At 36.2% G+C, this 14489-nt stretch overlaps 1 protein-coding gene across 1 annotated transcript in view; it reads right to left on the bottom strand.

Annotated features, from left to right (window-relative positions):
* The window catches only part of LOC128860820 (putative transcription factor SOX-15), a 115492-nt gene extending 102339 nt beyond the window's left edge, over positions 1-13153 (bottom strand). Inside the window, exon 1 of the mRNA XM_054098579.1 lies at positions 12223-13153. The gene's annotated coding sequence lies outside the window, so the exon portion shown is untranslated. The remainder of the gene's footprint in view (positions 1-12222) is intronic.
* Between the last annotated feature and the right edge of the window lie 1336 nt (positions 13154-14489).

The raw sequence follows: 14489 nt of genomic DNA, 5'->3' as shown, positions 1-14489 counted from the left end.
GTATGCACTTTTATTTTATTGCACTTCAAAAAGGACAGGATATATTTTATTCCTTTCGGCTGCCGCGGCCTTAACTAAAAAAATTTGATATTTTTGGCACTTTTGTAGTCCTTTCTTTTTAATAAAAAGGAAATAAAGATTTTAACCAACCTTTGTCTCTTAGAACCAGAAGGCGACTGCAGGTATGGAACTATTTTATATTTTTATAAAAAATTATTAAAACTAAAAAGTATATAAGTAAGTAAATAGTCAAAACTTATTAATTTGTCGTGCCTTTATAATAATAACTTTCGTTTATTCGCTGAGAACGGAAATGCGCTGTCCCTTTGTAGCCTAGTGATGTACTAAAAACGTTATACAATAAATATAAATCGTTGTAAAATGCTAATTAGGAGTTCTTTTTTATAGAATAATAATGTTCGTCGAATGGATAGGATGTACACATATAGGGGATTGAGAACGATAGCCGTCTAGGGTTAGATGCATATTATTGTCCGCTCTCATAAAATCTAATTGTTCTGATTCATCTTTTGGCGTTTGTGCCAACGCATATCCCCAACGAATATCGCTCACGTAATATCCTTAAATTTGGAATTAATTTTTAAATGAAACAATTAATTTAATGTAATGCTTTAATTGGATTTTCAACGTAGAATCTCTCTTGCCAACAAGTGCTACTTTGGACTAAGTAGGCAACTGAGCAGTAAAGTCCTCTCTCGACGAACAAAACTAACACTCTACAAGACTCTCATCATGCCCGTCCTAACGTATGGCGCAGAAGCTAGGACGATGACAACATCCGATGAAGCGACGCTTGGAGTGTTCGAGAGAAAGATTCTGCGTAAGATTTTTGGACCTTTGCACGTTGGCAACGGCGAATATCGCAGACGATGGAACGATGAGCTGTATGAGCTTTACGACGACATAGATATTGCGCAGCGAATAAAGATCCAGCGGCTACGTTGGCTGGGTCATGTCGTCCGAATGGATACAAACGCTTCGGCTTTGAAAGTATTCGATGCGGTACCAGCTGGTGGTAGCAGAGAAAGAGGGCGGCCTCCTCTGCGTTGGAAAGATCAGGTGGAGAAGGACTTGGCTTCACTTGGTGTGTCCAACTGGCGCCGGTTAGCACGAGAAAGAAACGACTGGCGCGCTTTGTTAAACTAGGCCAAAATCGCGTAAGCGGTTATAGCGCCAATTAAGAAGAAGAGAATGCTTTAATTATTATCGAAAGCCCAACTGTGAAGTCGGCAAAATTGGCAAAGAATGTAAATACTCAAATCAAATAGCATATAACCGTAAGTTGTATAAATTGCAGTATATCATTTTTTTGGTTATTTGGTTTTGGGTTTCAAATAGGTTGCACTATAGTCCCCAACATAGTCAATAATGCTAGGAAGACAGCTGAAATTAAAAAAAAAACAGCCTTACGAATTTAGAAACACTAAGTGTTGAAGCACACTATCGTATATTATTGTATATACCTTCCTTAGATTCATTTATTCGCAATCTAAAAGATAAATTTTCAAAAGGTTCCTCCTTGGCTTTCAAGCACTTTTCCGCGATAACGACTTTTGACTATAATACTTTACTAATTTAAAAAAAATGTCATGCTCAGTTTCGGCAGTAATTCTAAATATAGAGGTGCATTTAAGAAATAAAAATTCAAAAAAGAATTTGAATGAGGAGCACATCTTTATATTTTCAGAGATTCAAATTCCCATGGTGGGGAAAAAGCCAAGTGGCGAGTCGAAATCAAATTATAGGTTTCTTTTTGTATTTTCATGCAACCAAATGCCTTTATTTGTTCCTTTGTAATTTAGGCTTAATTTGTTTTTATTAAAAAAGTTCTTTTTTATTATATCTAAGTACATACTTATGTATATTATATTCCTTAAAAAGAATTAAATTACCTAAACGTGCTTGTGGGAAGTTACTTAGCATTTTCACGTCATTTAACACGATTTAGTAGTCGTAACTAGAACAGTTACGTAGTTAACTCCTTGTATATACGCAACTAGGCCTGCTATTGTACATACATATACTCGAATATATTATATAAGTTTAAACCCATTAGTAACACGGTTCGTCCCAAGACTCATACCAAACTAACTCAATTCTAGGCCTTAACGCCTTAACCAATTCCATCAACCTTGAGAACTAATGAACTACAATATAGCTGAGCATTAATAAATTTAAATATTAATTAAAGCATTAAAATATTAAAGTTCCGACAATAAAATCTGGTAGAGCGACAAAGAAAAATGTATGTGTATCGGCGATTTAAATGCTTACCTCAGAATTTTATTTTAGCGCGGTGAAATTTTTCACACTTTTGCTTATTCTTATGATAAATCGGCGTAGGAAACTACATGCTCATATATTTTAGATATATGATGTGATTAGCAGATCTCTAAGGGAAACAAAAGGGAAACTTTTTTTAGGATCATTTTAACTCTACATATGTATATATCTTCCACATATAGGTTTTTTTGTCCATTTTTGCGGCGAAAGTATTAATTTCGTTCCCCTTTTCAAGTTAATAGTCACCTTAAATATAGAGCTGTTAAAATTTCATGAGCTTCTATTCATTAGTTCGGGAGTTATTGTGCTAAGAGTGACGCTACTTTTGGCATTTTCAAATCAATGGATCAAAACAAATTTCATGTTTTGAATTTCTTGATGGGGAATAATACTTTTGAAAGTATTATGGGGACTCCGCTCCATCAGAAACAACAATAAAACGATGGTTTGCTGACTTCTTGATCGTAGAGACACTGATGATGCACAACGCAGTGGACGTCCAAATGATGCAGTAACACCAGAAAACATCAAAAAATCCATAAAATCGTTTTGAATGATTGAAAAGTAAAGTTGTGTTAGTCAGCTGACATCGTAAAGATATCAAAAGAACGTCTTGGTTTTATATTGCATGAGCATTTGACTATGAAAAAGCTCTGTTCAAAGTAACTGCCGCGTTTGCTCACTGTTTTGTCAATGCACAGACAATGCACCGGGTCACAAGTCATTCAAAAAATGGCAAAACTTCGAATTGTTCCCACATCCACCGTATTCGCCAGATTTGGTTCCTGGCTGTTCGCAAACCTAAAATGCTCGATGGTAAGAAAGTTCACTCGAATGAAAAAGTTATCGCTGATACTGAGGCCTATTTTGAAGCGAAAAATGAATCGTCCTACAGAAGTGGTATTGAAATGAAAGAGCGGCGCTGGAATGATGGCGTTGCTATTGATGGAACTTACTTTAATGAATAAAGCTAATTTTTAACAACAAAACAACGTGTTTTCTTTGTTAGGTCCGTGACTTTTCAGGTGTTATGTAAGGTACAGTACACACTTTTCGTCCTTTTTACCAGAATCCATTGCCGAACCTTGTTATTTGAACTAGGTATTATTTGAAGAATGGTAACACTTAGCTGTCATCTGATTTGACAGAAAATTAGTTTTATTCTTCCGCTGAACGAAAATGGTTATGTATACGCTCAAAGAACGCTGGGAAATATTGCGACATTACTTTCAAAATCATGGTAATGTTGCAGAATGTGTACGAAAATTACGTACGGCAATGGGAAGAAGAAATTCACCGAATGAAGCGTATGTGCGTTACTTTGCGAAAAAAGTAAGAGAGAGAGAGTTACCGGGCCATGTTGAACGAATTTTTGTTCCGAGAAATTGAAGAGGAGGATATTGGTGGCATTTGGTCCCAACAAGATGGCGCTACTTGCCACACAGCGAATGCTACTATCAATCTTCGAAGATCGCATTATCAGCCGAAATTTTGATATCGTTTGGCCGCCTCGGAGCTGCGATTTGACGCCGTTGGATTATTATCTTTGGGGTGCCGTCAAAGACCAGTGTTTTGCCAACAAACCAGCGACAATTGATGCCCTGAAGACCAACATACGCGATGTCATAGCTGAAATACAACCAGCTTACAATCGAAAATGTGTTGAAAAATTGGACCGATCGTATGAGATGGTGCATGGCTAGCCGAGGCAGCCATATGAATGAAGTTGTGTTCCATCATTAACTGGAAGGATTGTACATCAAAATAAAAAAAAACAGTTTGGAAAAATATTGAGTAGTTTCTTTTTTATAGCATTTTTAATTCCGTAAAGTTATATGGCGGATCCTATGCTAAGAGAGCGTTTAGAATAGCATACACCAGCACTCGTACGCCTCCACTCACGGTTTACAGACCAATGAACAGGAAATTTATGTGTGGTTAAGTAGGCAATGTGACACATGTAGGTGGGAAAGAAACACCCCACAAGCAAAACTAAATACAAATACAAGGGGATTGCGTAGGTAACTTGTGAAAACAACAGCACTCAAGTAACAACCCCTAAAGAAAGTAGTGATATTTGAAGATAACGCTAAAATAAGAAACTCAATTCAAATGCAATGTGGCTCGAGAGAGAAAGTGAGAGAGTTCTGTTCCAAACGAAACATCGCTGAACTAACAGAAACGACAAAATGCTTTTAACCCTCCTCGTTAACCAGTTTCGAAAATCTTACACATTACCTGTTAAGATCGTAAAATTACCAAACATATATTTCAGTTCAAAGATTATAAAATATGATTTAAAAAATAAAAAAAAACATGATTTTTAAGTTATACGAATTAAACATGGCCACAATTTTTGGCAATACGAGGCTGATACCGAAACCGTAGTTCGATGCTGAGGGCACATCGCGCTTTTGTATACCACACAGTGCTTGAAAGTTTTTTCGACGATTTCCATTTGAACGAACGGGGAGGTTCAGATGTGGTGGTGTTGAGTTACTTGGATTCGGTCCTTTGGAACTATATTTGCTGATAATTTCGACCTTGGACGTGGATAGAGAACGTGCACTACGTCGCATATGCTGTAGCCCTAGAGCTAATCCAAGATCTGTTAAGTAAAGTTTTCGCTTTTATGCTTTAGATTAATTTCATTCAGTATTTACTTTAGTCCACAAAATAAAGCGGTTAAGAGGATATATCAATAAAATTGCTAAAAAGAGCCACTCTCGCTTTGCTTGCCTTTTACAAGAGTAAGTTTCTACCAATTGATCAATTAAATTTTTTTACACTGCGTTATTTATTTACTTATTTACATTAAATATTATATAATTATGTTACACAATTATGGGGGTTAGCAACAGAGGATATCGCCCTGTGTTATAGATCGTTGAGATGTATTACAAAATCTGAGATCAGTTAATGAAACTTATATAGACCTTCTTGAATTGTAATGACTCCGTATTGTAATTGTGACTCCGTATGGGAATGTGTAGAGTCATAAGTCCAAGGGGTGTTTTAAGCTGTTTGCAATGGTATATCAACCACTCCTGCACAAAATAAGACGAATGTTTTGGGTAAATATCTTGTTGAAATTGCCGAGTTGTCCCAATAAGGCAAAGTTTTTCGACACTTGGACTTAAATTTTCTTTAAGAAAGTCGCGATACACATGCTTATCCATTGTCTCATCTATGAACACGAGCTTTCCGACACCAGATGCCGCGAAATACTCCCAAACCATTACATTTCCCCCACCTTGTTTAACTGTTTTGAGCAGGTTGTTCGATTGAAGCTCTTTATTTGGCTTTCGCCAAATCTTTTGTGCTTCATCCGACCCAAATAAATTGAATTTTGATTCATCACTAAATATGGTGGTGTTCCAAAAAGCGTCGGGCTTATTTAAATGCAGTTTAGCAAATTCTAGCCTACTTTTCTTATTTACCTTCGAAATGAAGGGTTTGCGTCGAGGAACCCGGCCATGATACCCAGTTTTTGGATTTTGTGCCACCGTGGACACCACAATTCGCTAATGTCGTTCGGTTAATTTTTTTGGGCGGCCAGATCTGCTCTTCGGAGCTATTTTGCCAGTATTGCAATAATGAATAACGATGTTTCGAACGCTGGACCATAATTTATCGACAAGTTTGCCAATTTCGCGATAGGATCTAAATATAGTTTTAACATTAATTGACGTAGTTCTAGGGAAACTTCAGCACCACGGCCCATTTTGGTCTATGTCCGTTGCAATTGCGATCAAAAGTGATTGCGACCATATGCAATTTCTAAAACGTACGAATAAGTAAAAGGCAAGAGTGAAAGTAACGGGAGTTTACCGTTACGACGCCAAAAGCATAAGCTAACATAAAAAATTTGCCAATACTTTTTTGATATGAGTTTGTGCCTTATTTTACCTTTCAAGGTTGAGCTTGTAAACCTAAGTGGATATTAATTTTTTTGTTCAGATACGTAATAAATAAATATATTTAGAAAAAACCATTTTCTATTTTTCTAATACTTTCATTAGAAGAGATTGAGAGTTGCCAGCTTGTTGAATGCAAAAAGAAAAAAGAAAAACACATGAGCTGTTCTACTGACACTACTTTTTATAGATTCGCCTTGATTGGCATCTGTGAGGCATTGGGTCTCGGCTCTTATATAATATTTATCTCAAACATACATACATTTGTACACATAAAGTATGAATAAGTAGATCTCATTAGCTTATTAACTTTTCGTTAATTTTATTGGATTGCATGAAAGTTTTGAAGGAAATAATCCAAAAACTATATTGAATACAATAAATGCAGCGATGCATTCTAAAGCACAAAACACGGCAAATAAATACATATTTCTTCGCATTTCTACACCAACTACCGAACGATCACGCATATTTGTTCAGTTCAATCGGAATTTTAATTAAAACAATAAACACATGCCAAACTACATAAATAAAAAACAAAACAGGCAACAAAGGTTATGCCTGAGGATCAGTCCGTAACATCCACCTACAGCCAACGCCAGAAGGTTTCACCGCCATAATTTGCAGCGGCATGAAACATGCCGTGAACATCAGAGGCACGGAGCTGGGCGGTCAGTGCAGAGCGCATGCACGATTGTATTCAAGTGTGAAAGTAGTTAATTATAAACATTAGGGGGTTGCCAGAGAACAAAACCAGTCTAAAAAGGCCCGTAGACGGAATGGAACGCATTTACCTACTTGCAAGAGATTTGGCGCTTTTGAGTAACGAAGGCGAAACCGAAACGACATTTGGGGTACTACTGTATTGTCGTATAAGAAACCCAAAACAACAACAAAGGGAACAGCTGGCAGCCGTAGTTGAAAAGCACAGTAGAAGTAATAAAAGTAACAACAATAACTGCAAGAAACGAGTGTGTTGTTTTTGTTTTGTAAAGCAGTTGCAACTAAGCACTCTGAAGTGTCAAGAATCGCATCGAACGTCGCGCCACGCAACTCGCGCTTCACGTGAGTCGGCGGTGACGCGGAAGCCAAGACGGCTGCGCTAGTAAGGTGGTTGGATGCGTACCTTAAGCAGCGACTCAGCATGTGGCTAAGCCGATCATAATTCTTGTTTGCCAGACAGACAGACAGACAGACAAGCGCGCTACTCGCAGTCCCATAGGCACATCCGAAGCCACACATTTTTTCTTTTGTCTGACGCACTTTTGTTGAACTTCATTGTTCTGTCCTCTTTTTTTAAGTTTCATTCTTTATCGCCCATTTTTCTGCCCACCTCTACTGCCCTTTCCTTTATTATCCATGGCGTGGACTTTCTTATTGTTATTGTTGCTTTTGTTTTGTAGAAAATATTTGCTCATGTGTCAAGTGGCTGCAGGCAATTTGCTCCCACTGCGTCCCAATCACTTTTTAGTCGCTTGCCGTGGTGGTGTGATAGAACCCGGCGGCCAAAACCTGCTGACTGTTAGGTGCCTATCTGTCTCTTCACCCTTTGAGGCTGCTGCTGCTGCACTTGCGCGTCATATTTACATGTTAATGTAATTTAGCCGTGGGTTATAAATTTCCAGCGCTGATATCTATTACTGTTCAACTGGTGTTAGTGGATTAATAAACCCATAGCCGTTTAGGCAAGTTTGTAGATGCACCACAGTGCGCATGCGTGTGGAAACCTGCCAGGTCGTATTTAAATACAGGTTACACCTAGCCTAGCAGCCGCAGACGTTTTGGAACCAAAGTAAATATATGCGCTGCTGTGTTACATATTTTTGTATATATCTTTTCCGATTAGTCGAGTCGATTTTTCTTGCCTTTTGATTTTCTTATTATGAATGAGACTATGAATGAGTTTGAGAGTATTTTGTGGGGCTTCATTGTTTGCATAAGTGGCCTGTATTTTACATTTGTTAAGCAATTTGTTAATAAAGTAACTTTTTGGTTTACAATGTCGGATTTGGAAATTTAGCCCGTTAGTTTGTCTTTCATATTCCACATGTACAAATTAATTGCATATATTATATACATACATCCATACGTATATATAAGTAGGGTCTGCATTTGTAGGTTGAATAAGAGAAGCTAAAACGGAAGTGGTTATTGTAGGCAATTGACTATCCATTGTTGGTATTAATCATGTTTTTGTAATGCATTTATGCCATTATTAAAAATAGTTAATCTTAACGGATTGACCAGCAGTTAATATAAATAATATTTCTCTAAAAAAGCATGGGATATGATATGAAAGGAGTTCAGAATAATGTTAATATAAATGAGTAGTAGTCAAGAGTTCGGCATTTTTTCCCGTTGTTACAAAGATATTTCGATTGTTTTTTCCTGTGTTGTTCAACTAAACAAATGCAATCATATTTCATCTAAATTGCGTTCAGAAACCAAATGCCTCTATTTGCTAAATGGTTTATGAATATTTTTACATTTGTGGGTAAAGTAGTAGCAGTAGTGCGTGGTAGTAGCGCAACAGAAGTGAGAGTAGGACAGCTAGCTGGAGTATAAATTAATAATTTCGCAAGTAGCACTCCGGCCGGTGCCAAGTTTTCTGCTACTACTCCAACTACAGAGAGAGGAAAAGCTTTTTTACTATTAGTCTGAGCTACTAGCAGTAACGAAACGTAAGTTGCTGCGGAGTAAAACAATTGAATGCGCGTTTTGCGCTACCTGCTCCACTACTCATCTGTTCAAGTTCAGAGTAGTAGCGGGAGCAAAAATGAAAACTGGGAAGTAGCGAAGCAATTTCAATCCTTGCAATAATAGAAAACAGTTTTTCTAAAACCGGTCATATAAGAGTAATACAAGAAGTATGCAGCACTTCCACAAATTGACACTGTCTGGCATAAAATACTCCGATGGAAACTTGAAAATCTAGGCCTACACTCGGTTTTCCTTTTATGGCTGAAATCGTACCTGCCAAAGAAAACCTTATTTGTTGAAATTTGGAATACTATACATTTGTGCCAAATTCTGGAGTACCTCAAGGTAGCTTTCTTCATCATATTTGGTTTATACTTTTCATTAATGACGTTGGCCGTTGTTTCAGCCATTCTAAATATTTACTCCATGCCGACGATTTGAAACCTTTTCGCAGAATCTCATGTCCATTCGAAACATTGATATTTAATGCTCTGAATGATTGGGCTCTGCAAAACAAACTATGCCTGAATCCTTAATTTATTACATTTAAATGTACCATTTGCCTCAGTCAGGGAAATTCGTGTTATTTTTGACTCGTTTTTTGCGCTCGTTGTCCATATTAGCTCTATTATTCCGAAGGCATATGCCAACTTAGTGATTTTAAGGACCAATACACTAGAAAAATCTTTTATAGTGCTTTAGTCTATTCGAAGTTGGAGTATGCCGCCGTCATTTGGAATCCGATGGATTCTTCACTTTCTCTTAGAATTGAAAAAGTATAACCCAAATTCGTATGTTTTGCTCTTCAACTTCTCCACTTTGATAGTCCCTTATCACCCTACAGTGCTAAGTGCATGCTTCTCAATATTTTATCCCTTGAGATCAGGCGACGCAATCAAAGCGTAATGTTGATTTACGACATAATATCCGGAACCATTGACTGTTCAAATCTACGCGACCAATTAAGTTAAAATTTTCCTAAATAGTCCGCTCTTATAATCCATTTTATATTGAAGTTCTCAAATCTAACTACCACAATTTCGCCATTCTTAAAAGAGAACTTGAAGAGTTTAACCGGCTTTCTAGAACTCTTATTCTTGATTTTCCGATGCCAAGGCCTCTGTTCAAGTCACTCAGTGAGCCTTACGATTTATAGAATAAACTGCACTGCACATGGCAGTATATAACTGTAGCGCAGAAACTTATTGAAAAGTTGTCACCACTTATTTGCTTTTCATTTAATTTAGTAATTTTTCTATGAAAACGAAGTTCATTCCAAATGGAAAGCTTTATTTCCATTTTTTTGCAACAGTTACAGTTTCCGCGCAAATATTTGGGGGAACTCGTGCATGCATGTTAACAAAAATCAGCAAGGCTCACAGACAGGGTCACGCACATTTGTCTGGTCAGAGGATAATCAGGGCTGGGCATAGTGAACTAAATAATTAATGCAATTAGCGGATAGTTAAAACACTGAAAAATTGAAGATTTAGTGACATTGAAACCATATTTTAACTACCACTAAGCAATTAATAGTATTGCGATAAAAGAGGGCATCATTAATTAATTGTGAAAATATTTTGTGGGAAATTGCCATAGTATCGGGCTTGATTCAATAATAAAAGGTTTGCTCAGTAAGCAGCTTTCTCATACCCTCTTGACAAAGCGGCTCCCTTAGCAAGACACTGGGTTGCTAGCTCTAGAAACTTTGACTAAAAGTGGAGGAAAAGTAAAATTTGTAGAAAAAACATTTCATTTTCAAAATGGACTGCTTACGAGCAACAACTCGCTCAAGAGTTTTCATCGGTATGTTCAGGACTATGGTAGTATGACATGGAATACATACCGCTTAAGTCAGGACATGATAGAGTATTTGACGCAATCCGAGATCAAGATGGAGAATTTACAAAGCCTTATTTCTTATGATGTGGTGATTTAAACGGAACTCATGTTTTGCAAAGAGCTAGTGTTTACTAAAGAGTTGCTGCAGGGAGAATTATTGAATAGTCCCGACGCAATCGATTACATGCAGACCTCATTATAAAAAAGTTGGCAGAACTTGTTTCCAATGAGCCCACCTTCCTATGGATGGATGAAGTGTCCAGAGGAGGCTTAGAAAAGCACAGTGCCAGTATGAAAGAGCTTCTCATAAAAAAACCATCTACCGGAATCGGCTGAAAACTGTAGGGCCTTCCAATTGTGGAACGCGCTCTACAAATAGGAGGAGGATCTCGGCGAAACACCTAACAGAATTGTACGTGCCAATTATTTATTTATTTTTAACAAAATAGTTTCATATTGGCGAAACTTCGCGATTGGTCTTAAATTTAAAAATTAATTCACAAAATAAAATCTTGGATTATGTGAAATAATTTCTTGTTTTAATATTGCACTTGGCAATTTCCGCTAATCACTTCTATCTAAACCATTATTGACATTCAAATATTAATTAAAATTTATTTTTTAAGCCGTTCGCAGTTTGTTTCCATTTAAGTAACAAAATACTACAATATTTTGCTACCATTTTTACGAAAAAGGATTTAGTTTTTTCTTTTTTATGCACCTTCTTAAATACAACCTTTTGTAAGGGAGTGTCAAAATTCGAATGTCACTAGTGATCAAACCTTTAATAATTGAATCACGAGTATCGGGTATGGTAACTATGGTTTGACAGCTGAGAATGGCAAGTTGTGTTGACATTTCTGTTCAATAAGGTTTGGTAAGTCATCATGAATCGTTTAACGCCAGAATAACGATTCCGAATTGTGGAAATTTGCTTTCAAAAAAATAAATATGTTCGCGAAGTTCCTATTGCACTTCGTCCATTTTACGGTCAACACAATCGACCAAGTGAGCAATTTTCCTCTGCCTCTGGATTAATTTTTATGAGGCTAATGTAATTAATTAATTGGCTTATGCCGGCAAACCAGCAACACGCGAAGCATTGGAAGCCAATACTCAAGCCACCACTGATGCTATACTGACAGATTTATTGGAAAGCTTTTGGGAAAAAATTGGACTGATAGAATGGGCCATGTAACTCGTAGTCACGGCGGACATGTGACGGATATCATATTAAAAAATAAATACAACAAAATTACTACCAGGTTATAATAAAAAATGCATTCCAACAATTTTGCTGTTCTGTATTATCATTTTAAATTGCCAAGCTCTTAAAAAAACACCCTTTATAAATATTTATATCTGCTTATACAAATATATATTGTATTATATACTATATATGTATAACTACAATTTCAAATACTTAATTCTTTCAAATATTTAACAATTGAAGACTTACCTCAATATTTTAGTCATTTCCATTTAATATTTGATATTTCCGTTATAAAATTCAAATTTAATTTCGTTGTATCCAAACTCTGTTTTCAAATTCAATCAATGTTTATTACCACTTTTTTGTTGATGGGGCTCTACATCAGTTTAAGAATCCGAATGCTCTTTGGGCGTATCGAAATCGAACAATCACAAAATGTTTTTATAATCGCAATATCTGTCACTCTGGACCCACATTGGTCGTTTTGCCTTGTACATAAATGTATGAATGTATGTACTATATCTGATTTTTTATACTTTATTTGAACACTATGCGACTCAAGAGTAATAAACTTGTTGAGTATTTTTATGTGCATTCAAATCGGGTTTGACTCAAATTATATGCCGGGAATTTTATGATTCCAACGGCAACTTTTCAACTGTTGCTTACCCAAACAGTGGCTTTGTTATTATTGTGCACTTGATGGGCCAATTTGACACACCGACCCTATTCGAGCTATGATGCGGCTATTTTGACTTCCAAAGTTTTGGCTTTTGCATTTGTGTTTTTTTACTAAAAGTATGTAATTACGAAGACAATACTGCAAGCAAGAAATTAAAAATCTTTACAATCCAACAAAAGATTTTCAAGCGAGGTTATTACCGCATTTAATTTTGACTTTCTCAATGAATCTTATATATTTAGGTTTTTATTGTTATGACCGCGCGTTCACGATTTATTTTTGCTGTGGTTTTCAAAGTTTCCTATGGAATCACTTTTTTATGGGTATTTTTTACTTATTTATGATTTTTTTTATCTTCACAAATTGTAACATATGCACACAGGTATGTATTTAAAAACTCATTTATTTCCATCCTTTTATTTTATCACTTTAATTTTTATGTTTAAATGTTCTTGTGTGTTCTCCTAATTGTCTCTATGGTTTCTGAATTTAATATATTCATATTATAATTGATTATTTCAGCTCTGCTTTCCAATACCACCTATTGTTTGTATTTTCTTTAGGGTTTTGCTTAATTTATTACAAAATTTTGTTACCCCATAATCTGCATTTTATGGTGAAACTAAGCAAATACTAATTTAAATTTTTCCCATAAAAACCTCCTTAGCCATCTTAAAAGACACGTAAGAGCCTATTTATCTATGAAATTCTAGCCAAGTGTATCTACTTGAACTATCTCTACTTTCGGTACCAGGCAACATCTAACATCAGCAGCATCGTAAAACATGTTTCGCTTGCAGTCTTATAGTTCAGCAGCAAAAGAAGCCAATTGGCATAAACTACGACATTACTACGATTCTTACAATGTACCTAAAATTTTAAAAGAGAAAGTTCCGTCACCAAATTTTTTATTTGACTGCCTACCACACGCTTCCTTACATCTACTTGTTTAAAGCAAACAATTTCATTCTTTTGGTCAACCGATAGCCTTGGTATATAATTAGTTATAATTAAAATTGTAATTTTTTAATTTCTTGTTATAATAATTGGCGCGTACACTCTTAGGAGTTTGGCTGAAATCCTCTTCCTATTTGTGGTGTGCGCCTTGATGTTGTTCCACAAATGGTGGGACGTACAGTTTTAAGCCGACTCCGAACGGCAAATGATTTTTTATGAGGAGCTGTTTTGTAGCAGAAATACACTCGGAGGTTTGCAATCTCTTGTCTTTTTCTTCATTTTGGTATTTCATGCATGGAGATTCGACCCTAGTTACTCTGAATGAAAGTCACGCATCAGCCCATCCGGCTTCGGCGGCCGCCGCATTTATAATATTTTTCAAAATCTGCTACATAAAAAATAAGTCTTCCGATCGGTTGTGTGATGTCCTAGGTTGGGCAATACTTATCTACGATATTGGAATCATCATATTCAATCTCAACAATACAATCTATGCAATCGCCAGTTTATCATTCCTGAAGCAGTGATGTTCACCGTCGTACAGTTGAATATTTAAAAGGTAGACCTGTATGTGCATACTGGGTTATTTAGTACTTAACACTGCTCAACAATTTCATTAATTACATAAATGTAGCTGATTCTTATAAACGTTGCAATGGTAAAGCGAAAATCGCTTTTTGTTTTTAATTTTTATTATTTTATAGAACTAAAATGGTAAAGGAACGCAAATACTACTCCAAGCTATTTGAACTACTCCACCACTGCATTAGTACTATTAGATTATAAGTTACTTCTGAGTATCAACATATCCCAAAGGGCTACTTCTCATAATGACAAGCTTTTAATCACAGCTCCGGTTGAAAATTCAAAAAAA

Source organism: Anastrepha ludens, chromosome 4 (genome assembly GCF_028408465.1).
Source record: "Anastrepha ludens isolate Willacy chromosome 4, idAnaLude1.1, whole genome shotgun sequence".
NCBI classification, from domain to species: domain Eukaryota; kingdom Metazoa; phylum Arthropoda; class Insecta; order Diptera; family Tephritidae; genus Anastrepha; species Anastrepha ludens.
This window is presented reverse-complemented; position numbering and strand designations above follow the sequence as displayed.